This window comes from Talpa occidentalis, unplaced genomic scaffold, assembly GCF_014898055.3.
Source record: "Talpa occidentalis isolate TD23 unplaced genomic scaffold, MPIMG_talOcc4v2.1 talOcc4.10, whole genome shotgun sequence".
Taxonomy (NCBI): domain Eukaryota; kingdom Metazoa; phylum Chordata; class Mammalia; order Eulipotyphla; family Talpidae; genus Talpa; species Talpa occidentalis.
In genome coordinates, this window is record NW_023600993.1 from 100,838,190 (window position 1) to 100,865,405 (window position 27,216).

A 27,216-nucleotide genomic window follows, 5' to 3' on the forward strand; every position below is an offset into this window, starting at 1 on the left:
GGGGTAGAGGATAAAGAGCAAAGAGAACAGAAAGATAAGAACAGGTGTTGGGATGGATTCAGCTAAGTTGCATCTCAGGGTGCATTGAAGTGAGAAGCTGGGCTGTTCCGGGCAGCAGGGAGACAGGAAAAATATGTGAAGGGTTATTTTTGGGAGTCAAGAAATACCACTGAAGGACTGGCATAATTCTGGGACAGCTTCCTCGGCCTGTGACACAGCCCGGGTCTGCGCAGGACGGGCCTGGATGCCAGTGTCAGAAGCATGACCCCTAAAGTCGTCTTGGGTCACACTTTGGGGCCTCATCAGCCACTTGGGAGACGTTCCTTCTATCCAGATGTTGGGTTGTACAGTCACCACGAAGGGAAAATTCTCCTGGAGTCCCAGGTCGTGAAGAATCCCCAGTTGCAGCTCAAACCCTGTCAGTCAGGGCGAGGAAGCCGGCTCTCGGGGTGCGATGGAGCAGCTGTGCTGGTGGCGCTCCAGTTGAAAGCTTTGGCTTGCGTTTAGGGGTCACATCTAGGGGAAACTCGCACAAAGTCTACAGTTGGCAAGGTGAGATGCCCACCTGTTGTGGTGGAGATGCCAGAGACGCTTAGATTTATACCTCACACGCACCCCTGTTCTGGGCGTCGCTTACCCAGGGAGTTGGGGATCCCAGCCCCCTGCAAGGTGGGCCTGCGTCCCTTCTGCTTCTCTGCTCTCGGTCTGGACGTTGGCTGGTTTGGCAGGAGTTTGAGCACGTAGGTTGTGACACCAGGTTGCGGGCCTCTCAGAGCCACCTGCGCTGACTTCCTGGGGCCGGGCCTGGCGATCAGGAAACCCCCGCCTCGGGCAGGAGACGGTCAGCAGTTGGGGGAGAAGTTCGCCGGAGTTTAAGTGTCTCCTCTACTTCTGGGCCTGGTTCCGGATGCTTCCTAAAGGCCGCCCCGGGATGCAGACACCTCTGCAGGTGCTCGGGCATCACGCGCATGCCCTCCCTCTGGAAACCAGCTAGTAGTTCCTCATTAGCAAGAACCAGTGGGAAGATAGCGTTGCACCCCGGGCCTGTACAGCGGGGTCCTGGCACACTTCTCCACGCACCGCTTGAGGCTGGACCACGCCTCCCTGCCCCAGCCCAGGGAGGTGACATTCTGGAGGGGACACAGACTCTGCAGGATCATGGAGGAAGAGAGGGGGCTCTCTGGTCCTCGAAACATCAGCAATGAGAGGGTGCAGTGCGGGCCTCACAGTGAAAGCCGGGAGATAACACCCCATTGTTTGCTTGCCAGTTATGATGTGACCGGTCAGGGGGTGTCTGGCCATGCCCCCCCGCGCCCCCCGCCATATTCTCTGCCTTTTTCTGTTCTCTCAACTTCACTCCAGCCTTGTTCTTTCACTCTTTTGAGTTCCCTTCTATCTTGCTTTTTCCTCCCGAGCTGCCTTTGTGCGGCTGCCAAAGGAAGCCTGGAGAGTTCGCTGGGCAGAGCGGATGAGATGCCGCCTTCAACGTCGAAGTTTGCTCTGTGCGTCCCCTGACAGGGACTATTACAGGCAGGTGACAAGCGCCTCCCCGCTGGCGGGGGCTCCCACCACGTGGCTTTTCATCAGGTGGTGTCGCTGATGACGGGAACCCCTCAGGATGAGCAGCAGGTGTCCTTAGAAGCTGCCTTCTGCGGAGGGGGGGAGGGCAGAGGAGGTGCAGCTGGGAAAACGAGCCCCTTCAACTACCCGTTGATAGAGAGGGCAGAAAGTTTTTTTTGTTGTTCTTAAAAGTCCTGACTCCTTTAGGTTTTAGTAGTTTGTGTACTGGTTAGGCTGCAGCACACCTAGACGTTTCCTGCATGTTTTGCTCATGGTCTTCCTGGTACCCTTGGATTCAGGCAATTGTGTCCAGTAGCACCATTAATGCTGTTAAATGGTGTTAACCAGTCAAAGGAGAAGCCCAGTCAGTCAAAACAGGTGTTAGAAATGGACAAGTGGCACCACCTGGCCAGGATGGACAGCCGGATGCAGCCTTGAGGGCATCCTGGCCCAGGCACTTGGGGTGCCACTTGCTCCACTACTGGCTCGGGAGGGCTGAGTGCAGGCATCATGTGTGTGGTCTCAATGTCTGTGGATTAAAATGATAGAAAACAAAGGGTAACAGGAGAAAAACTGTTCACATCAAGCTGGTGAATACAACTTTGGTAGAGGTAAGTACCTGTGGACCACCAGTCTTCTTCTTCTTTTTTTTTAAAGATTTATTTATGCAATAAGAGCTGGGGTGCAGGCCAGAGGTGTAGGGGTTGAGAGGATTCACCAGAGACAGAGTGGGGAGCAGAATAGGTGGATCCACTAAAATACACTGCTGAGGGGAGCAGCGGGTAAGTCATGAGAGGTCTGCTGTGCCATGTGGGTCACCTCACTGGCTGGGGATCGAACTCATGTTGCAGAGGCTGGCAACAGCTTCACAGTGCTGAGACTTAACCCCCCTGCGCCACCAGGGAGGCCCGACCACCAGTCTTCTTAAACACACGATGTTGCAGACTGACTGTGTGATGGGGAAGGAGAATTGGCTGTTCTTCTAGTTGGTCTTAGTTCCTGCATTTCCCTCAAAGGGCGAGCAGCTCACCCTGTTTGTTGTGGTTCTAGCACTTAAAGAGGCATTTTAATCCTATAACATGGTTTTAAAACGTGAGTGAACTAGAGCGAGCCAGAAAAACCACCATCTGTTTCAATTCCACGGGAAAAGTGGACTGTTGCATTTACTGGAGATCACACGGAGGCATCGACCCCCTTTCCAGGGCAATTTTTAAGGATAATTTTGATAAGGATAATTCTGATCATCTGTAATTTGCACATTTTGTGCGGCCTCAGGAACTCAACCCTGTGCCAGTTTTCTTTTCACTGTATTTGCATTTTGTTCCTGGCTAGCCAGGTACTTAAATTTTGTGTGGTATTGTGAATTTGGATGGTAGAAAACTGTCTTCTACGAAAGTGAAAAACAACCAGAGACAGGCAAAATTTCTCAGCTCAAGGTCTGCTATTATTTCGTGGGATTTCTAGACCAAATAACCCGCACATTTCATGATTCTACCTCTTCCTACTATAGTGAGCCAAGACACTCCCAAGTCCCTGTCGGTCTCCAGCATGGCTCCACAGAGCAGAAAGAGTATGGGTCGTGTGTTTGACATCTGGATCATCCATTTCACATCTCCCAAACGAATCTCTTATTCCCTTAACATCTGGGTTTCCCACTTGTTGACAAATCCAAAATTACATAGGATTTTCAATTCTACCTTCATCCAAATAAAAGGTCACCCAAGTCTGATTTCACAAAGATTTTGTTCAGTTTAGTTGCAGAACAAGGACTTTGATGAAGGCATCCACTCCATCTTTTATTTATTTCTATTTTGGCTTGAATTCTTGAGGCAAATTTGATTTTAAATCTAGCACCCCTTCTCATATTTTCATCCTAAGTAGATTTCCAACAGGATGTGTTCACTAACAAAATCAGGTGTATATTCTACATGCTGAGCAATACTGGGTTTTTCAGAATTAAAAAATACATTGCATATTTATCTACCTTAAATCAGAAGAAACTGGATAGCTTCCCTTCTTTTTCTTTGACTTGAGTGGATTTCATAGCAAAAAAGTTGTAGTGAACAGAAAAAGACAAGAAGAAAATTTAGTTTCTTGGCACTAAGTGCCATCCTCGTCGCTGGTATTCAATAAGTCTTGCTGATTTGATTTAAATTGAAAAGAGAAATGAATAATTGGCATTTCTTATATTGGTGACTACTGTGAAGACCAAAATGAAATTTCTGATGAAGTCGAATAAAGGTCAAACTCCAAAAGACAATTGTATGTATTTTGAAGTAATGAGACCAGCAATGTTCCAAACATGATACAAGAAAGACGCGTGTATAATACAGAAATTGTCCCCTAATCTCCTTAGTAATAACGAATACTTAAACATGGGCTAAGATAAAATAGGAATTCTGGTGGAGCTGAGGCATTTCTTTTCGTACAAAGCTGAAGTTCTCTAGACGAATACTTTCATGCTTCTACTTACGGTCATTTCTATTTGTGAAAATTTGATTTACACACATTTACATGTGAATTTACCATCAATTAAATTTTTGTTTAAATTTAATTTTTGTGAAGTTTTGTTTAAACACACACACACACACACACACACACACACACACACACCCCTTCACTTCCTGATGAATAGGACTCATTAATCCAGCTACTATTCGTGTACATGGCGGATCAAGGAAATACGCCTGGTGTGTAGATTCGGGGACAGCCTTTAGTATTGGATAATGTTTGCTCTAAAGAGGAGAGCAAGCCCGACTTGATTTTTTTCTCTGAAAATACGTCTTTCCTCCCTCTCTCGCCTTCTTCTCTCCCTCCCTTCCTGCTCCCACCTTTCTTCCTGCTCTTGCTTCTTTCCTTCCGTTTCTGGAAAAAGGAAGCCGAGGGAGGATTTGTCTAGGAGGGACGCAGGGGCCACCTGGAGGATGCTGCACATTTCCCCCCTCGCTTTTGCTGTCGTCCTACTCCAAGATTTGACAAGCTCTTACAACTCCCTGCTGTTGCTCGTACCCCTCCAGCTTGGACTATACCACTTAACTCTCTTTCTGGCTAAATATTACTGAGTTTTGAGATGCAGTTTAAACAACCTGAATTAGTTGCCCCTGGGCTGATTCAGGTGCTCCCACTCCCCGATTCTCATTGCTCTCTGGATATGTTTTTGTGGTACCATGCTGGTAATTACCCTGACCCTCATATCTCCCCATCTAATCTGTGTTCTTTGGAAGAGCAGGGAATTTGTCCTTCACCTCCTTATCCCCAGCATCCAGCACAGTCCAGCACATGGTGAGGTTTGATTAGATATTCTAGTCATAGCAATAAATCGTCTTTCAAATGCTTCTGTTTTTTTGGTGGAGAAGGTGTCTGGCAGTGGGCACACCCGTGCCCGGTGGGTGGGTTGGGCTGTGCTGCTTTGCCAACAGAGCAGTGACTGTTTTGGCTAACTTCCCGATGCTGTTTAGATTCTCTTGGGTCTCAAATAAGGCAGACAACTTTTTTTTTTTCCCTAAGCAAGGGTTACCCTATTTTAACTAGAAGAAAACATTTGGAAACATTCCTTTCAATCATAATAACAGCAAACCGTTGCTGAGAGTTTGTCGTGATGCAGACAGCCTCGCTAGAAGAGAGTCCTGCTAAAAAACACCAAAGGGTAATATTCAAGCCCGGCCAAGGTGAATTTGATGGGTGGTAGGTGGGTCACATGCTCACGTACGGATGCAAATTCCAAGGGAAACTTGGAATGTGAGTAAATGGATTTTATTCTTTAGACTTGTCACTACTTCTCATCAAGACTTACAAGTAGGAATTCACCCAAATCGTGTAAGGGGGTTTATTAATATTCCTGGAACAGGCAAAGATGCATGGCGAATGGCCACCATAGCAGGTGTGCCTGGCGTCCCGCCCCTAACCACCTCCCTCACCGCATCATTGGATACATTGTTGGTCTAAATTCCAGCCTCCAGGACCTGCATTTCTTTGACAAAGGTCTTTCTCTTATCAGTGTTTCTGCTTTGTTACCTCCAATGCAAGACACATACTGAGAAATTAAACCCCAGAGAGTTAGCCCTTAACCAATGACCAGTGAGAGTCAGTGGTGTATAAATAAACCTGCTCTCTCGTCCCTTGGGTGACAACTCTGAGGCTTGTTTTATACCGGATGCCAAAGTGGCTAAGAAAGATGGATCTCCAAGTAGCCACCGTGGTACCTGCATTAATAAACTGTGTTGGCTACCTTCCCTCTCCTGTCCCAGGAACCCAATCTCTTATTGGTGTTTCATACAAAATGAACTGCTTGCTGATCCATCTCTCACAATCATCTCAAGGGGACCTAAGCTTGAAGATGGCATCTAGCCTGACTTTGTGTGCTTTGTATTACCAAGAAACACAAAACAACTTCACCCATTTTTTGTTTTCAAAAGAAGAATTAAATTTTAAGATTGAATATGTTATCTCAGATCTCTTTCCTAAGAGTCAAACTCGTCATCCGAGAAAGGTTGACTGTCCCCACCTCCACCATGAGAATCACCCGCACTGTACACATTCATTGCCTGTTGCTCAAGAACTATCTGTTGATTTACTTTTATTCTAGTGTGGAAAGAACATTGCCCTTCTATGTTCAGGGCATGGAGCCCAGGGAGGAGGAGCTATTGATTTAGTCTGGAAATATTGATTTGGAAGCCATCCCTGCAAAGATGAAGGTTGAAGCTGGAAATCACTGCCTAGGGACAAGTCGGTAGGAAGAGAATTGAGGGTCACCTCTGCAGTAATGTGTGTTGTTTTGGTGGCAAGGGGAAAGGAAGGTCAGTGAGGAAATTAGTTGAGAAAGGATAGGGAAGACACAGCATGGGTTGCATGGGGTCACTGAAGTCAGTGAGGGAGCACTCTTCAGGGAGTTATGAATCATAGCGTCAAATGTTAATGGGCGTATTAGTCTGAGCTGAGGGAGGATTATCACTAAAGCAGGTGGATGGAATTGGGAGTGAAGTTCAGTGGTTGTGAGAGAGCAGTTCCATTAGCGTGATAGAAATGGAAGACGTTGCAAATGCAGAAGGAGAGGGTAGTCACGAAAGAGCAAATATAGCCTGAGATTCCTCATGCTCTCAACGAAGGTGAAGCTTCCGGCATATTTTAATTCATCTCATTGAGTGTGACTATTTACATGTTTTTCTTGGGGAAAATGCGACAAAAGAAAGACCAAATACTAGGAGAAAATGTAAAGGTTGGCGCCACAGAGGCCAGAGCAGGGAAGAGGCAAGAACTATAGTGAGACACCTCCGAGAGAAACAGAAGGGGATTAATACTGGTGGTAACGAGACATGCAGGCCTGGGCAGGACGCTGGCCTCACAAAATGGCGGCATCTCTGAATCCCATGCAAGGGTGTGTTCCCAGTCCATCCCTTAACGTGTTTCTCATGTTCTGAATAATCTAGACCCAAGTGTACGCTTTTGCCAGCCACTGTTCTCTCAAACAGGAATTGCTAAGAATAATAAAGCCCTTACCTTAAGTTGTGAATTTGCAGGAAATTATTGAAATGTGCTTAAATCTTGCGTCTCACCACCAACAGTTTTTACAAGGCTTAAACTGTTTTATCATAATTTTACTTCTCAAAAAGGTATTTTGAGATAATTTTTATGGAAGATGGATGCCATATAAAAATAAATTGGTTTGAAATGGCAGAGACTTTAAAACATGACAATAGATTGATAAAGTGGGTCACCTCCTTACCAGCCTGGCAAGATGCCCAGAGAAAGAAAGTAAGGAGGAGACAGAAGTTGGGCTGGGCCAGGAAGCCGTCAGCTGAGAAAGGCCATCAGGCCAATAATCACTGAGGACTGTGACCTTTCAACTTTGAAAGAGTGTCCTTTGTCCTCACGTCCAAAATATGTGGTGGAAGCACCTCGAGAATTTTCTAGTTTATGAGGGCTAAGAATAGTGTGCAGGTGTGAGCAACTGTGTGAGTGTGTATGCGCGTGTGTGTGTACACTGGTGTAGAAATACAGAGCACATCGTCAGCATGTGATCATGTCCACTTAATATTCCAGGAAAGACGTGGAAGGCAGTAACAACAAGAACCTCTGCCCTGGGGCAGCTGTTAGCCTCTAGAGACTTCTGGTTGTTGACATGCTGCTCTTTCTCTTCACAGACCTGGTGAAATGACACCTTTTGGACACCAGTGAATATGCTTCTTGCCAGCACAAACTCTTTTTCTTTCTTTTTTAAAATATTGACTTAAAAATACAATATTCATTTGGGATTTTTTAAAATATTGACTTAAACATACAATATTCATTGGGACCTGGCCAATCTGGAGCCACACAGTGCACAAGCTGCTCCTGATTCTGGGGGTGTAGCTAGTTTTCCTGAAGCTTGGCCCAAATCCGGGCCACTTTAGCTGTTTGCTAAAAAGGCAAAAAAGGCTGAGTCTTTGGCCTCATCTTAGATGAGTGTGACACAGTCCTGGAATTGGTCTTTTTCTTCTTCATAGTATTGAGCTCATTTACACACTTAAATTTTATTTCTATGTAGATGATATGTGTTCATAAACATGAGCATAAAAATTTTGAAAGGATGTAGGGGAGAGGTCAGATTCCTGTGATACCCCCGGCAAGATGCCAGACCTTTATCAAACTTTTCTGCCGATGAGTAATGCTTGTGCAAATATATATTTAATGCTTGTGCAAGCACAATATATGTACAGAGAGATACATATGTATAGTATAATCTTTAGGACTGTATATACATACCACATACATGTACTTAAACCACACACCTATGTATATATTTAAACTAGAAAGAGTAACAAACCATATACATGATCCGGTTTTTCTAAAAAATTTAGTCCTGGAATAACCATGTTATGTACATTCCATGATGTTTCTTGAGTTTTAAGCCATCGAGTTGATGCTTCCTAATTGATCCGCCTCCTACTGATGGCTCTTTAGGGTGTCTCCAGTATTTGCCTCTGATAGACAAAGTCACGGTGGACATCCTTGTTATTTTCATACATGAGAACAGGAGCCACAATGGATGGTCTTTTCAGCTTTAAGTCACTGAAAATGAACTCTGGTTTATTGAAACAGAAAATGGATTTATTAATGGATCTCCAGAAAGGCCAGTGGAGTAGAGAAGCAGGAGAAGGGCCCACTTCAGTTTGTGGGAGGAGCTGGACTCGTGAAGACACTGCAGTACTGCTGGCCCCAGTGCAGCTGCCCGCACCAGGACACCCTCTCATGGGAAACAAGAATCTGTTCTAGAATTGCCGCCATTGAGATTTCTGGAAAGCAGATGCAGCTCTGTTGTTGCTGTGGGCACCTCGGCCAGAGTGGATCATGGTCAGGCCCTGCTTTGTGTCATCAGCTCCCAAAGACTCATGTGATTATCAGAGCCAAGGTCATGTGTCTCTTCTGCAAGTCTAAACAAGTGAGAAACAGTGGGATTTGTCTCTGATCTCCACCCACTTTCAAAAAGTGGTCAAAGGAGGTGTGTTGGCTGAGTTTCTACCCAAACCAGGCTCCGTGCCAAGGGTGTGGGTACAGGGAGGGTGTTTGAAAGAGGATCCCAGGCAGGAGGAGAGCAAAGTCAGGAAAAAATGCCTTAGCAAGTGCTTCCCACTGGGAGTGCCTGGGCCTCAGTCCGTTGGGGTCCCTCTGAGAAACTGTGGAAAAGACCTCAGAATTGACCCATGAGTGGTGGGAAGGCTGGAATAGGAATTCTCCAACCTACATCACTGGTGGAGGGTTGTTCTGAAGGGAACTTAAGTCCCCACAGAAAGCTCGAAGCTAGAGAAACTCATCAACAGCTGAGGTGGAAGATGTCAGCTTGCACAGAAAATGCCCTCCTTGGGTCCTGGTAAACTTGGACCTGGCCCTGGGTCTAGGGCTGGGCTTCCACAGCCTCAGCTGCCACAGGTTCACTTGCCAGCTAACCAACAATGAGATGCTGAGGATTTCTCAAAAGAAGAAAGGAAATAAATAACCTTGCAAACAAAGGAGCAAACATGAATATGGCTTCCATGTTGGTAGCTGAACACCAAGCCCCCTTGGTGGAGCTGATCGCTGATGAAGAATGCATAAATATAGCCACAAGTTGGGTCAATAATGTTGGACCTTCTGGTGTGTTTACCATCCATAGATATCAGCACATAGAAGGGCATTTGACACAATGTTTATTTTGTAATTGTCAGCTTGTGGGAGTATATTTCTATATGCCAATTTTACCCCCCCTGAGAAGTGCTGATGAATACACACAAAATTGTGACTGCACCATTAGGTTTGATGAATCCATATAATTGCTGCACAAATATTTTGAATTTAATTGCATGTAATGTAGTTAACACTCAGTTATCAGTGCCAATGAGGGGAGCAGTGGCATGGATAATTCAAAACAGTGGAAAACCCAAGGTCATTTCCATGAGACTTTGGAGGTCCATATTTGACACAGGGCTGCAGATTCACCTTTCTAATTACATTCTGTTTTAGGCCAGCAGGAAAAGTTATTTTCATTTGATAAAACACGGGCTGACGGGAGAGGAAAGTTGTTGAAACATATTCTGGGCATTGGCAGACGCTGGCATTAGAAGTTGTCAACAGACGGCCACGTTTGGGTGATTGAGAGTTCGCTGGCTCAAATCTCATTAAAGTGAGTCAGATTATTTCTTTCTCATTCGTGTATGTTAAGTACCAGGCACTGTATTAAGTCCTTTACAAAGATGATGTCATTCTTTTCTCAAACCGTCTATAATTAGGGGATGTAGCCAGAAACTTCCAGAATCAAACTATTTCACCTCTCAGCTTCTGCCAAGTTATTAGATATACGAAATTGGTTCAAGTTACTGAATCAGACGTGGAATAAGCCTGGTTAACACACACCTTGATGTCCCGTGTGACTAAGTGAAATGATCTTTTTAAGGCATTGGCGACTGGCTTATTATCATTATGTCCAGACCATTTTAGAGAGAGAGTTAGTTTCAGAGTTGACATGAGGCTTGTTCTGCTTATTCCCCAGCCTGAGCTCCCAATGAATCCTCTAGGACAGTGTTGTCAAACTTTCAAGTGTATGGGAGTCACGGCAAGCAAGGGGCACCATACTGAAATGCAGATTCTGACTCAGGTCAGGTCCGGGACAGGGCCTGAGATTCTGCATTTCTAATAAGGTGCCGGGTGATGCTTATACAACTCGCTCGTGGGCCACACACTGAGTGAATTAATAAGGCACTAGATGGTTTGGGTCCAATTTTTTTTTTTTTTAATAGAGGCATGCTTATTTATTTATTTGTTTGTTTGTTTGTTTGCTTTTGTTTATACAAGCACTGGGTACAGTCAGAAGCGCGGGAGGGTGAGAGAATTCACCAGAGCCAGAGCGGGGAGCAGAACAGGCAGACTGACGAAACACACTGCTGAGGGGAGCAGCGGGCGGCAGGAGAGGTCTGCACGCCATGTGGGACCCTCCTCCGGTGGCCGGGGAGCAGCCGGGATCGAACCGGCGCCACAGACGCCGTGGGCAGCTTCGCAACCCAGCGCTCAACCGCTGCGCCACCGGGGAGGCCCAGGGTCCAATTTTTTAATTGGTTTTCTCCTTTGCATCGTAAGCAGGTTCAGAGACAACACAGTGCTTCCTGCCCAGTGTTTTTGCCCCGCATGGTCCAGTCTAGGTCTCAGACTTCCATGAAGTCTTCCTGGCCTCCCCCCATCCCTTGGATATGTCCCTTCCCACTTTCCTAGTGTAACTGTACCTGTGGTGGCATGTTGTGGGAAGCAGGTATGAACATAGACTGTCATCATGCAGGTGTGCGTCCGAGTTGGAGTTTTGCTACTTAGTCATTCTGTGACCTTCGAGTTATAACTTCTCTGAACTTCAATTTCCTCATTTGTAGGCTAGTCATGGTAATAGAATTCGCATAATACGGTCCTTGTGAGTCTCAGGTGAGATGCTTAATGTGAAAAGTCTTAGCCCAACGGCTGGCGTCCAGCAAGAGCTCCGTGGGAACTCTGTGAGGTAATAAGCAATGTGAGACTGGGCGCGGCGTGTGCTTAGTTTGTCATTTTGCCAGTGAGTCTAATCCAAACATGGCTGACTCTCTCCTTTGCCAGAAACTCGCTTTCCCAGCCTCCTTTTACCTGGAGACAATCACGTGACTGGGGCAGTCACTAGTTCTAGCCAATGAGAGGAAGATGTGCTCTTCCAAGGACTTCTGAGGAAAAATCAGGGTTAGAAAAGAGCTGAGTGGGGAAAAGTCCTCTGTTCCTTCTGTGTTTTATACCTCCAGCCTCCTGCCTTTGCCTGTGGTTGTGATGACTGAGATTGTGACAACCCTTTTGTCGGCACAACGCCACAGCTCCTTCATTGAGGCTGCATCGCAGACCAGTGTCTCCCTCTATCCAGTCCTACTTTCCACCCCTCCCTCCCAGCTGCCGATCCTAAAGGTACTTCCTATTAAAAGCCCTGCCTGCTAATCTTTGTCTTAGAATCTATTTCCCAAGGAACCAAATCTATAAAAAATAAAGTTACAAACATACAAATAAAAACAACTTTGATTTTGGCCACTCACAAGGACTTCTATGTCTATACAAAATAGATAATACTTCTCTTTTTGCTTGTTTCTGGCATCTGAAGCCCCCTAGTATTTGGAGGCATTCTCCCATCATCTAAATCTTGGTGAGAATCAGATTCTTTAATTCAAAATGGAACATGCTAAATGCTCACTTTCCCAGATTCCTTGAGCCAGGATGTCCTGGACTTCTAATGGAAAACTTCTGAACTTTGCTGCAGTGGCCATGGATGAAGAAACAATGGCAGAGGAATGCTTTTTTGCTGCTGCTGCAGCTGTACTTCTGGGCCAGCAGGGCCAGGATGGGGGCGTCCTCTCCCCAGGGCATGGTGTCACCTGACATAACTCCTCCAGCTTATGCTGTCATGACCTTTTCCTGTCATTCTGGATGAAAAGCCACCTTTTGTGCCGCCATATTGCCAAGCCTTGTTCTCTGTCCTTTAACGTTTCTGCAAGTTTCCCAATAACCTGAGTTCTGTAAATCAGTCAAATTTTCAATTTGCATCACTGAGCGATGGCTGTCATACCCTGTAATAATGTCTAATTTGTATCTGTGGACATTTAAGGTCTTGATGTACTTTTGAAATCATTACTGATAGTAACTATCATTAAAGATGCCCACACCAGCCTTATTTCATTTGTGTCTCATGAAAGACTGTGGGTTAATCTATCTATTTTAACTGATGCTGTAGGTTCGTGTCTGAGAATGGGGATGACTTCCCTAACTTAACTAGTACACAGCAGATCCGGAGGAGCCTCAACATTCTATTGCCCACTTTTAAAGTTTGAAATCCTTTGCTGCAAATACTCTGCTAATCGAAAACCTCAACTTTGATCACATAGGATAATGGAGAGGTTTGAAGAAAAAAAATTCAAATCACATTTTTCCTAATTCAAAAGAGAAGAACAGAAGATGAAAAGGTTACCAGAGAAAACAAAAGCTAAGAGTTTCTTTTGTATTCTTCTAGGAATGTTCTAAACCTACTTAAGCATACTGAGGTATGTTCTTCTTTGTTTTACGCAAGTCAGAGCAGATTATATATAATGTTCTTCAATTTGCTTTTCTCCTTGCATTCAATGAAAGATCTCAGACATCTTGTCAATATTGTTATATATATTTTTGCTTAATTCTAATGGGCATTCATTATTATATGCTTATATCTTAATCTAAATGGTCAGACTCCTATTGATGTATGTTGTCATAGCCTGGGTTTGCTAGAACAATGCCTAAGATAAGCATCTATGTGTATGAACTGATCAGTGGAGAAGGACTCAACCAACTGTCCAAAGAAGACTAAAGTTTGAATCAATTAAGGCCATTTTCATGCTGTTTGGGGGAGGCACACTGGCCCCCAACACTAACAGCATCAGCCATGTGTGTTTATGGGACTGGATTCCTTTTTCTGTATCAACACTATTGTGATGAACATCCCCATATTCATGCCTTTGTGTGCTGTGAGAAATTCTTAGGTTTGAAAATTCTAAACCAGGGATCTGATAGAGAAAGTCAGCTGTTACCAACTGAGAGGCCCCAGAGGAGGCAGGAGCTGGAGGCATTGCAGTGGGGCTGTGAGAAGGGCTTGGATTTGGAATTGACTTTGTGATGAGGCTGGGATTAGAAGCTCAGCTCTGGACTGGTTAACCGCAGATTGCTGTTATGCTCACTCACTGTTTGGAGCTGCCGTGGACTAAAGTTAGAAGCAAAAGACAAATGCAGAAGCATGACTTGGGCCTTCAAACCCAACCATCCTCCTGGGCGGGAACTGTAGTCTCCCTACAGACATGTTAGATAGGCGACTTATTCTCGAGGGTTTCTAGCTTGCCTGGAAGATTTCCATAGTTTTGTAGACCTTTTCTAAAAGGCTAGTTAGTAAATATTTTAGGTTTTGTGGACTATACTAGCCAGACAGGGTTATTTGCAAAATGCCATAGACTGGGTGGTTACATAACAGAGATGAATTTTCTCACAGTTTTGGAGACCGGAAGTCCTGAGGCCAAGGCGCCATCCTTGGGTTCTGGTGAGAGTCATCTTCCTTGCTTGTAGTGACTACCTAGTGTCTCTGTGGGGGTAGGGGATGGACGGGAGAAATTGGGGGGGAGAGAGAGAGAGAGAATTTGTTTCTTCTAATTGGACCTATGAGGCCCCCACCCTTACAACTCATTTAACCTTAAGTACCTCCCAAAGCCTTACCTCCAGCTACATCTACAGCCCAGTGGAAGGTTAGGACTGAAACACAGCAATTTAGAGGTACACAATTCAGTTCACAGGCAGCCTAGACCACACGGTCTGTCACAACTATCAGCGCTGCCGCAGCAGTGAGACTGTGGCCACAGACAGTGTGTAACAGAAGGATGAGGCTGTATTATTCTGTTACCACTACTGACAAATAGGCGGTGGGCTTGGTTTGGGGCTGCTCCCCATGCCTGGCGTAAAGTTTACTCCCCTCTGGTTTATGCCATTGTACAAACATTGTTTTATTTATTTATGCATAGCGATTGCTAATAGACTGCTTTGCTCTGAGGAAACAGTGATAGATGCAAAAGCAACCTAGACCAAGCCTGGCCCATAGTAGGCCCTCAACATGCCTTTGCTTTATTGGATGCTTGAGTTGACTGCCACGTTCTTTAAAAATATATGGCTATTCATTTTTCTAAATTGGCACTTCCAGTTCTGCCCCATCATTCTATGCTCTGGTATTGTTTTATGCTCTCTTACTTCATTTTTTAATTTTTTTAAAGTTTTATTTATTTATGCATACAAGAACTGCGGTGCAGGCCAGAGGTGTGGGGGGTGAGAGGATTCACTAGAGAGAGTGGAGAACAGAACAGGCAGATCAACTGAAATACACTGCTGAGGGGAGCAGTGGGGAGACAGGAGAGGTCTGCTGTGCTATGAGGGTCAGCTCCCTGGCTGGGGATTGAACTTGTGCTGCAGTGGCTGGCGATTGCTTGATATCTCTGTGTCTTTAACCCCTGTGCCACCAGGGCGGCCCTGCTGCCTTACTTTATAGTGAGTTGGCATCTGACACGTGCATTAGTGTCTAAGTCAGAGTTCCATTAGCGCTGGATGCAGAATCAACATCTAGGGTGTCACTAAATCATCTCTAAAATGGCTAATCCCCTGCACATTTCCATCAGCATCTGCGTGAGGGAGGTGGGTAATAGAATGCCGGGTAGAATAGAGCTGACCACTTATTCACACAGGTTCCCAACATTCAGGACAAGACAGAAGAGAAGTCAACCCGTTCATCACCAGAAGCTAGGGCATAAGCTAGGGCATAAGCTAGGGCATAAGCTACGGGCTTCTCTGTGGTCCTGAAACTTTTCCTGCAACTACAGAGGGGAAGCTTTGCACAGGGAGAGGGGTCGGAGCATTTGGACAGGTTGATAAGATGGTGATTCATTTCAGAGTGACTGCTGGGGCTGCAGAGGGCCGCTGCCACTGTGAGTCTTGTTAATACAAAAATATTAAGCCCATTCCTGCTCCCTGCGTGCCTCCGATGGGAAAGATACAACATATAGGAAAACAAGATTCTTTGCTAGAAAAATTGCTTTGCATGCTTCTCTTTCATTGTTTCGTGTTGCCGGGAGAAATCAGAAGGAAAGAAAAAAGGCAGTGAATGGCAGGAATCATGGGGAAAGATGGCATATTTTGGGTCTGCAAATGGATATTGAAAATGCAAAATAGCCCACTGATTTGTGATTGTATTAAGGCAGGTGCCCCAGCCGGTGGTGTTAGTAATGGAATTTTGAACTTCTCCACACAGAGAATCCTCTGTGCATGTGAATAAGGCCTGTGGTCACTTGAATAACACCCCCACAGCCCGCACGCACCCCTATATAAAAAGGACCCTCATTACTTGCATCTCCCACCCTGTACTAGAGGGATTAAAATTTACTGCCAAGGTATTGTTTCCTTTGTGGAAGGAAGTTTCTGGGCAAAGCAGAAAGAATCTTGCCAGAGGGCTTTGGCTTCTATTAAGAACCTCAGTTTTTTGGAACACTGTGTAGAAATTATCTGTTGCCGCATAACAAATGACTCTAAACCCAGTGGCTTAAAACGACAATGAGCATTTGTTGTTTCATGGTTTCCACAGGTTAGGAATTCAGAAGTGGCTTACTTGGGTGGATCTGGCTTATGATCTCTCATGCCCGCTGAAAACATGGAAAGGCTTGATGCTAAGGGCCTGGAGGACCCACTTCCAAGATGGCCCCTTAATAGGGGCCTGAGCGCCTCTCCACAGGGACCCTCTGTGGGCTACGGAGCATCTGCCCCCCTCACTGCATGGCTTCCCGTGGGCAAGCTGAGACCAAGGCATCAGCCTCAGTCTTTTATCATCCAATCTCAAAACCCAGTCACTTCCATGCCCTTCTCACAGCTTGGCCCTGTTTAAGGTGGGAGGGCATGCCCGAGGGGGTGATACCATGAGGCTGGGGTGGGGCACGGGGTGGACACCGCTCCTTATGGACTTACTGGGCATCAGACGTCACCTGTGTCTGCATCTCGTGGGGTCTCCAGAGGAAGAGCAGCCGTGCAAGGTGGGATCGCCTACGGAGAACCCCAAGCTCAGAGAGTCCTGAATTCGAGTTCAGTCCCACAGCTGGTGGGTGGGGAGCTGGGGCTGGCATAGACACAGCTGAGTTCAGAGCCTGTGGACGGACACTGCCTCCTGCGCCCTGTGCAGAGAAACCTGAGCTCAAATCTTAGTTCTGCCATCACTTGCACTTGACCTTAGCAATGCCACTTGGTGGTCCTTGGATGCAGACCAGGGCCAGTCACAGTTTGGAAAGAACAGATGCAAGGCTTTGCAGGCTGAGGCGATAAGCGAATGCTTTTTCTCTTCCCCTTGAATTTTCTAATGTGGGGTCCACAAACACTCAATAGGTAGTAGGAGAGGGGAATTTTCGTGCATGTGACACGAGTTTTTTATTACGAGTATGTATGTATTTTAATGGCTATTTGGAAAAAAATTAATGAATTATAATCGACAAGTTACTTAATTGAATCTCAGTTCTGATATAAGTGAAATGAGCATAGAATGCTTGCCTTTTAGAGTTGTATGGATTAAAAACGGTGATGGACGTCCGGGGCGTGGAGTGAGCCCATCACAGGTGCTCAGTCACGTGTAGACTGTTAACTCGCCACAACTGGAGCTTTCTGGGAAGCGAGGGACTGGCGTTCAGGCTAAGAGCTGGGGCTGCCATCACTGGCACTTTCTCTATTTTCTACATTTTAAGGAAGAATCTCTCAGTGATTTGAATTCCATTTAAGATTATAACCCAGGGGTGGAGGAAGCTAAGAAGGAAATGAGATTTTTCCCCCTTAGTTATGTTAATAGCATCAGTGAGAATTAACTTTTACAGTCACAATCTTGATAAGTTAAGATGTTTAAAAAGCAGATGTTTTTATATTTAAGAAAACTGGCCTGCTGCATTGGGTCTATAAAAGTGCTTTTGAAACATTTTCCTTCCCACTCGAGGTTACCTAATTGCTAGGAATGCAGATGTGCTGGCTGGCGTCCCTGGGGGTATGAATTCACACCGGTGTGGTTTACCTTCACGGGAGGGACTTCTCTCTCCCACAATTTAATTTCCAGTCTCTAATGCAAAGCAGGCTTATTTGCTTTGACAAGCAACTACAGGATAAACAGAAAGGGGCAAATTGATAGAGTTAGCTAGCACTCTGCCGTTATGAGTAATACAGCTTAACACGAAAGGAAATGAAAAAATAAAAAAGATCCCAGGCTCGCCAAGATTTCCCCTAAAGAACTTATTTTCAATGAACCCTAGAAAATAGAACCAGGAAAGGCTCTTAGAAATCAGGAGGAACTAATATGGATTGATTGATTCATCATTTGTGTCCCATCTTCTGCAAATAATTTGATGGGGTTTAGAAAAGTCATTGGATGGGTTTTTTTTTTTTTTTTTCCCAGAGAATATTATGGCCAGAGGCATTTAAATAACTCTGGAATAGATAGTCAAATTTCAGGATGTCAAGCCCGTGGTTTGACTTTCTCTGAAGTTGAGATTCTTTTAGCTTAAGTGGTAATCTTAGTGATGAAAACATTTGGTGCTGAAACGAGAGAATGAGATGTCGTTTTTTCCTTTCATTTCAAGGCAATGGGCGTTTTGGAACATTTAAACAATGAGGAAGCCAAAGTCACTATTAACAAGGAACCGGTGTTGGGTACGGAGTGGCCGTCCTAGTTTCTGGTGGCCCAAGGTCACTGCCCTTTCTGAAAACCCCAGTTTCCTCTCACAGAGCTGACCCCCTTCTCCTGACTTGACCCCCATTGGAGGAGCAGGCATTGAAGTCACTGGTGTGTCACAGGCAAAGGTGGGACAGATGTGGGGCACTTTCTAAGTTGTTTCTGTTGCCATTAACATGTCAGTGTGAACACTCACTGGGCCTGAGGGTGGAGGCCCCATTGGCCGGAGAGGCCCTGGCAGTTAGTGGGGAGCCCTGTGGGTGTTGCCGCTTCAGTATCTGTGCAGGAATGGACGAGCTGAGCTAGAGTCCCCCTAGGCTGGTGGCTACACTCCCACAAAGGCCTACACAACCTTCCTGGAAAAGTTCGGAAAGTAGATTTCTAGACAATGACTTCCTCACCGTCCTCCTCAGGGAAAGAAAAATTCCTTCCCATTTTCCTTTCGATGTCCCCTTTTTCATTAGAAATATGGTTCCGTCACTTCTGGACTGAAAGACATCACCTTGTTTTTGTCCTTTTTCACCTCAGGACCTTTACCCTTTATATTTATTTATCTATCTATTTATTTATTTATTAAATATTGCATGTTATTTTAATTTTTAATATGCACACTTTTTTGCTTTTTGAGTTGATTTGATTTGATTTTTTATTTATATAATTCTTACATCATTTTTCATTTTTGCACAATGTATGCATTTTCATCTTGGTTATATTCCCCATACAATTCCCACCCCCCCTTATTTTGACCCTAATTCCTCCTCCCCGCACCCCCCCCCCCCATAGTGTGTCTCCGGTTTACAGTTGCTTGTTGATTTGATTTTTACTTTATTATATTAGTTTTTTTTCCTGGTCCCTTATTTAGGTTTTCTAGATTCCTGCTATGAGTGAGACCATCCGGTATTTTTCTTTTTCTTTCTGGCTTATTTCGCTGAGCATGATCCCTTCCAGCACCATCCATGTTGCTGCAAACTGCATGTGTTTATTTTTTTGATTGCTGAGTAATATTCCATGGTGTATATGCACCACATCTTCTTGATCCAGTCATCTTTTTTGGGCATTGGGTTATTTCCAAAGCTTAGCTATTGTAAACAGTGCTGCTATAAACATAGGGGTGCAGGTGCCTTTTGAATTAATGTTCTGTCCTTCCCCTTTTTTTTTTTTTTTTTTTTTAATATTAAATTTTTATTTTTATATTCCCCATACAATTGCAAACGCCCAATTCTGACCCAATCCTTTCCCCCCCCCAAAAAGTGTCTCTGGTTCATAGTTTTTGTTGATTGATTTTCACTTTCTTATATTCATTTTCCTGGTCCCTTATTTAAGTTTTCTAGATTCCTGCTATGAGTGAACCATCGGTATTTTTCTTTTTCTTTTTGGCTTATTTCACTGAGCATGATCCCTTCAGTGCATCCATGTTGCTGCAAATTGCATGTGTTTATCTTTTTTGAATGCTGAGTAATCCATGGTATATATGTACCACATCTTCTTGATCAAGTATATTTTGGGCTTTGGGTTGTTTCCAAAGCTTAGCTATTGTAAACAGTGCTGCTATAAACATAGGAGTGCAGGTGCTCTTTGGAATTGATGTTTGTGTCTTTGGGTAAATACTAGGAGTGGAATTGCTGGATCATATGGAAGCTCTATGTTTAGTAGGCCAGAAATCTCCACACAGCTTCCATAGTGGTTGGACCAGTTTGCACTCCCACCAACAGTGCACAAGAGTTCCTTTTCCACATCCTCGCCACATTTGTGTTGCTAGTTTTTTAATATGTGCCATTCTCACTGGTGAGATGGTATCTCATGGTAGTTTTGATTTGCATTTCCTGATTAAAGTGATGTTGAACATTTTTCATATGTCTGTTGGCCATTTGCATTTCTCTTCAGAGAAGTTTCTTTTTAGCTCTTCTGCCCATTTTTTGACTGGATTTTTTTCTTTGTTGTTGCTGAGTCTCATCAGCTTTTGCAGATTTTTGTGATCAGTCCTTTATCATTGTGTGGTGCAAAAATTCTCCCAGTTGGTGGGGTTCTCTTTGTTTTTGTTATTGTCTCTTTTGCTGTGCAAAAGCTCTTTAATTTGATGTAGTCCAGCTGTTTATCTTGCCTTCACTATCACTGCTTTGGTGATGTGTCTGTAAAGATTCTTTGATGTGCATATCACGTAGTGTTGCCTTATTCCTTCTATATATTTTATGGTTTCAGGTCTTATGTCTAGTTCTTTAATCCATTTTGAGTTGATTTTTGTGTATGGTGTGAGGTGTGGTCAAGCTTCATTCTTTTGCATGTAGCGACCACCAGTTTCCCAGCACCATTTATTGAACAACACTTTGCTCCAATGCATATTCTTTGCTCCTTTGTCAAGATTAGTTGACCATAAATCTGTGGGTTTATTTCTGGATTTCTATTCGATTCCATTGGTCTGTATGTTGTTCTTGTTCCATACCATGCAGTTTTGATTATGGCTTTGTAGTATGTTTGAAGTCTGGAGTCGATGCCTCCATTCCTTCTTTTTTTTTCAGGAGAGCTTTGGCTATTCGGGGTTTTGGTGATTCCATATGAATTTCATCAATAATGTTCTATTTCTTTGAAGAATGACATTGAAATTTTGATTGGAATAGCATTGAATCTGTATATTGCTTTTGGTAGGATGGCCATTTTAATAATGTTTATTCTTCCAATCCATGAGCAGGGGATGTCTCTCCATTTCTTTGTGTCTTCTTCTATTTCTTTTAACAGTGTTTTATAGTTTTTTCTTTGTATAGGTCTTTACCTCTTTTTAGATTTATTCCAAATATTTGATTTTTTTTTTCAATAACAAAGGGATGGTTTTTTGATTTCTCTCTTCAGATTTATTGTTTGTGTATAGAAGGCTACTGACTTTTGCGTGTTGATTTTGTATCCTGCCACTTTACTGAACTGATTGATGAGTTGAATTAGCTTTTCTGTGGAGTTTTTGGGGTCTCTATGTATGTCTTCACCCTTTTTATAGGAAGTTTTGCACAGGCTCCCTGACATGTTAGCGACCAGAATGTGGTAAGGATTTACTTACTTTGCATTTTGCTGGCAGCTACGCTGTAGGGTTTGCTATTTGGGATCCCGTAGTCATCTCTACTCCACCCCAGCTTCCCCCCAGCCCCTTCCCCAGAGGATATCTCCTGAAAGTGCAGTGAAAGTGGGTGGGTCACAAGAGGGCCCAAGCCAAGGTCTTATTGGCTGCCATCATTTCTCTCCTGCTCAGTGAGGTCAGGTTTGCTCAACTTTTCAAGGCAGTTTCCATGATTCTGCTCTGCCCCTCGGGCCCTGGGCTCCACATCACCAGGCAGGGGAGAATACAGGCAGATTCACATGGACTTGGGGGGCACCGGCTACTTCTCAGGGGTCAAAGTAGTCCGTGGGCACACTGGCTTCAAGTCACTCAGCAAAGCCTTACCCAGTATTGGAAAGATCGGAAGCAGAGCCAGGTCGCCCTGCTCGTGTCAGGGAGGGGGGACACGGCACACAGTATTGTACGTTAGGTCTTTTGAATCCTAAGGGTTGAGGTCCACATGGGTGGGAGTAGGTCTCATCCAGAGAAAGATTTTTGAAGGCCCGAGTTCCTTTTCTTCTTAAGCAGCGGCCTTACCAGCGAGTGAGTTAAATAGGGCATCTCCTTAAGTTCTCTCAGCAGAAAGATTTATTCCCTGAAGTAATTTCAATTTTGGTCAGCATTTCACCGCCAGTGTTCTGTTGTAGCAATTTGGAGGATTTTTAGGATTTTGAGGGAATGAATCATGGGAAGGAAGCTCTAGGGCAAGGCCTAATTCTAACTGTTCTGTCTTTGAGAAGAGCGGGTGGCCTTGCAGCAAACAGTTGGGGCCCCGTGTTCATCCAAAAAAGAAATATGAAGGAAAAGAGCTGCTTTTGTTTTTGGCATAAGAGTCTTTCTTAATAAGGAATAATGAACATCAACACCCGGTTATTCAGTAAACCAATTAAATTAAATTAGCATAACCAGGGAAACAAAGGAACCATCCTTCAATTCTCCCATTTAGAACATAGACTCTGTAGTCACAATATGAGCCGAGTCGTCAAGTAGTAACAATACAATCTGTAAAGACAATTAATATTAATTTTTCATTTTTTTTATCAAGTTAAAATATTTAAAATGCCCCACCCATAGGCAGCTCTAGTATATTGTTTCTCTTTACTGTTGCAATCAGGATAAAACAGAGATAAAATTAGCTTTCCTGCCCTTCCACGATGGGTTTATGTGCAAGGCTGGTTCTAGAGACAATTTTAAGCCAGTCTCCTTTGGAGATTTTCCCAGGCCTCACGCTGGTGAAGTGGCAGCAAGGACGGGCCTTCTCACCACGGTAAAGAATGCCGGCTTTCGAGAATGGTCTTAGGTCAAGAATTATTATTGCTCGAGGCCTCCAAGATCTAGTTATGGGTTTCTGCAAACCCTGTGGGCTCTTATGATAATGCTTTTCTCCACTATTATTGTTATAAGGCATTAAATCAGTCAGATTCATGAGCAATAAGAGGTCAATGTCTGATTGAAATTCATAAGGTCAAAAAGGAAACTAAAAATCAATTTATAAGATATGAAGATTTAGGTTCAAACTATATCCATGAGCAATAAAATTTCACATCCATAAATGTAAGAAAATCAGTTATTAAACTTGAGGAGGGGAAAGAAGACTTATTAAGTTTTACACACACATAAGGCAGCTAACACATAATTTTATCAGACATTACTGAAATCCTGTGTGTAATATAAGCGATGATGGGCTAAAATGCTAAATGGTTTAGCACTAAATTATTAAGTGATGTATCCCTAAGGTATTAAACAGATAGAAAATGCAGAGCAGGTGTCTCTCCTAGCAAGACTGGATCACCAGTTTAACTGCATATTGATAACAAATGCACTTCAGAGGGAAAATAGTATTAGTAATATTTTTGCTGCGTGAAAGCCTGGTGTCAGGATGACTAAAATCTTCCACCTGACAAAGAAATGTTCGTTTCTTTTTTATTAAGAAAAAAAAAAAAAAAGAATCATGATAAATGCTAGGTCCCCATGGAGCAAAGGGGAATTCTGGAGGCAGTTGAATATTCCCTCCTTTTTTCCCCTCCCATCCTCGTGGATGACAAAGATAGAAGGAATAGAAAAGAGATATCTTCACATTATGTAGTACAAATTGAAATTAGAAACATAGTGTGGCAAAATAAAAAAATGTAATTATGCCAGTATGAGTGTAGAGAAAACTTTATAAAAACAAAACATTTGGGTAAAAAGTGCCAATCTGTTAAGAGCAGAGCACAGTTTATAACCTGCCTCTTTATTTGGCTTCGTTTCCATTTTGTCCTTTTACCAATGAAAATAAAACACAGCCTTGTGGTCTGGTTGCGGGAGGCGCTGGTTGAAAATTCAATAGCAAAAACGTGCATTTGTAGGTGAGCTGGATAGCAGCTTTCTTTTGTCTCTTTAGACACAGTATAAAGCAAAAGATACCTTCTGATAGGTTTATGGAAACAAGATGTGAGCCGGGTCTCTCTGGCCCTTGAGCATTAGCTAAGATTGGCCCGAACCTCTCTCCATACACTGGAATTTCAGAGCTGTCTCCACAAATTTTGCAAATTCCCAGGAGTCTTGTATTTTTAATCTCTTATCCTTGCACCTGAGTGCTGTTTGCTGCATGGCGTTGGTTTATTAATCTTCAGCATTTCACTTTGTTTTGACTTATGTTGGCCTCTGTGTTGAACTGGACTTATTTTTTGAATTACACACGTGCACACACACACACACACACACACTCACAGCCTTTATTCAGGGAAATGTAGAAATTAAGTTCAATTAGTGGACTTTACACATCAACTGAACTTCCATAAAAGTGACACTGTGACTTTCACATAGTCTCATTCTGTGTCCTGGGCCTTATCTAGTGTCCTCCTGTAGACTTGACATCTCCTGTGGCTTACACATAGGCTATCTAATTGCTCCACAGGCCAAACCTGGCCCTCCATCTGTTTTTATAAACAAAGTTTTATTGGAACACATCCAGGCCCATTGATTTACATGTTATCTATCACAGCTTCCACAACAATGACCAAGTTTAGTAGTTAGGACAGAGACTGCGTGGCCTGCAAAATCTATCTATTCTTTCTCCCTGTACAGAGAAAGTGTGTTGACCCCTATTTTAGATTATGGACTAGTATTTATTCTGCAGATAGGTGGTTAGTGAACATTACTAACAGGTGTGACATGATTAAAAAGAAAAGGTGCTGATGATCAAATAAATTTGGGAAATGCTGGGTCAAGCAAAGTTCATCTGGCTCCAGTGCAGACTGTGAATGTACTAATGCGTGGACTTTCTCTTCCAGAACATAATAGAGTATGTGGCATGGTTGAGCTCAGAAGCCTGTGGTGTTCATGTGTGTGCACATGTAACATTGTACAGGACCGGGAAAGACTGGGCTGTATAATAATCTGGGGGGGGGTACTTCCAAAAGCTGCTATTAGCATGCCCCCATGTTCTTTTGGGAAGGTGGCTAGAGAAAAGCAGAATTTACTATTTATAAGTAATAATTGATTATTTTAATATAACCTCTAAAATTTCTTTAGGAAAAGGTTTTCAGCCTATGGACAAAAGGATCATGGAATTTTCTGTCACCTGGGTGGAATCTGGTGATTTTTGATTTGGTAGGAAAAAATCGTCCACTGCATAGAATTTTGTTCATTTTAATTTTCCTTCCTAGAAATCTTTCTTGAGTCTGTCTGAGAGTACCACTTGTTAGTGACCCAATCGATAAGCAAGAATCAAATGATTATTAATAAAATAACTGGAAATGGCAGACTAGTTTAATAACTTTTTAAAGGAAAGATGCATTTATGTTTGTTGCACTGTAGTTGTATCATGTAGTTACTTTTTGCTTAATCCACCGATCTTTGGAATTGCTCTTTGTTAAAAGGTTACATGATGTGTAATTTATGGTGTTCTGTAAATAGCATACAGGATTTTCAGGGGCTCTGTGTAGCCTCGGGAGGTTGGGACAGCAGTCTTCAATATTGGGAGACTGGGTTACTCATAATTCATTTGACTGTGGATGACAAAAACCCACCTCAAACCCATGGCTTCAGGCATGGCTCTTTCTAGGCACTCAAATGACCTGTCCAGGACTCTGTCTTTCTTCATTATGTTGTTCTGACTTCCTCTGGTTGATTGATTCCCACGGGGTATGTACGACTATTGACACAGCCAGTTCACACAATGTCTACAAGTAGAGTCTAGATTTTCTTACATAGCTTCATGCCAGCTCATGAGAATGTCTTTGACTGGTATTGCCTGGTTCACTTGCCCACCCCGTACCACTCACCATGTCCAGATGAGGTATTCTGATTGTCCAGCCTGGATCTCACGATCAGATGTATGGCAAGAAGAGAGACCTCACGGTTGACAGTCCCCGGAGAAGCAGAAGAGGAGGCTCTCAAAAGGAAAGGAAATACTCTATTGACTGAAGAAAAGGGGAGGGACATCAAATGGGAAAATTCATTAGCACCCAGTTGCTGAGCAGGAGAGGCAGAGGCCTTGGCTGGAATCAGAAAGGTATTGGTTTAGATACTAGAGCACCCCTAGAATATAAGCTTCACAAAGTCAAAATGTTTGTTCTAATGTGCTTCTAAAATAGGAGTTGGCACATAGTAAACACTCCTTTATTGAGCAGGTGGAGTGTTCAGCGGGTCATAGACTTCAAGAATTGATAGTAAAGGCCATAGGTATCTTGGTATGATCTGAGAGATAATAAAAAGCACACCATGGTCCACTCCTCACACAAAGGGGTAGGATCTATTTCCCTGCATCCCATCTGTACCTGGGCTGGGGACGTGACCTGCTTTAGACAATGGGATATTAGAAAACACAACCAAACAGAAGCATGAATGGCCCCGATGCACAGGGCCTTGCTCCCCCACTGCTCCCGCAACTCTGCCTCCTACAGTGGAACCTGAGTTAACTGCTGGAGGATGAGAGCCCATGTGGATCAGAGCTGGGGTGCACATGCCAACAGCCAGCTGTCCCCCAGCCGGCTCAGAAACCAACCCCATCGGGACTCATCAGGGAGTCTCAGCCAAGTTCAAGAGTTCAGCAGACCTGGCTCAGATCACACGAAGCAAGTGCCAATTTGTAGACTCATGAACTACACCAAAGCTCTAGTTTAAAACCACCGGGTGGCGGGGGAGGTGTGTTTTGTAACATGTGGCCCCAATAGAGCTGGTGCTGGCCTGAAGAGAAATACGATCAGCGTCCAGGCCTCTGGTGACTGCTTCTTCCCTTGCCTGGGTCTCGCATTAAAGCCTGGAAGGTTTAAAGTCCGCCGGTCCATGCTGCCGGTTTTCCTTTCTCCCGGGATGCAAATATATGTCTAATGCTTGCATCTTGATCAGGCTTTCTATATTTCCCTGCCAGATTTTCAGTGGAGAAGGAGAGTGTTTTATAATTATTAGTGTTATTTTATTGTCACATATACATCTCTGTTAATGCCGACGTGATGGCTGTTGCTGCTGTAACCTGAATTAGAAATTTTCACAGTTGGTATTGATCATGCTTGCAACTGTATGACGAAGGAAGAACAATTCCCTCTCTGCCGTGGAGAAATCAAAACAGCGAGGAGAAAGGATGAGCCAAATAAAAAATCAAAACATATGTGTTATTTTAAGAGGCGCTGTCTTTATTATTTTTTTTTTTTCTTAAAAAGAGAAGCTGTTATTGTTTAGGGAGTTTCTATTATAATAAATATCAATAAAATTGTTTGGGAGTTCAAAAAATACATGCTTATTTGAAATGATTTCCAGGTAAAGTTTTTAAAAATTATTCTTGCCTTATTATATTAAGGGTATCCTTATTATATTAAAATATAAATTATATTATAGA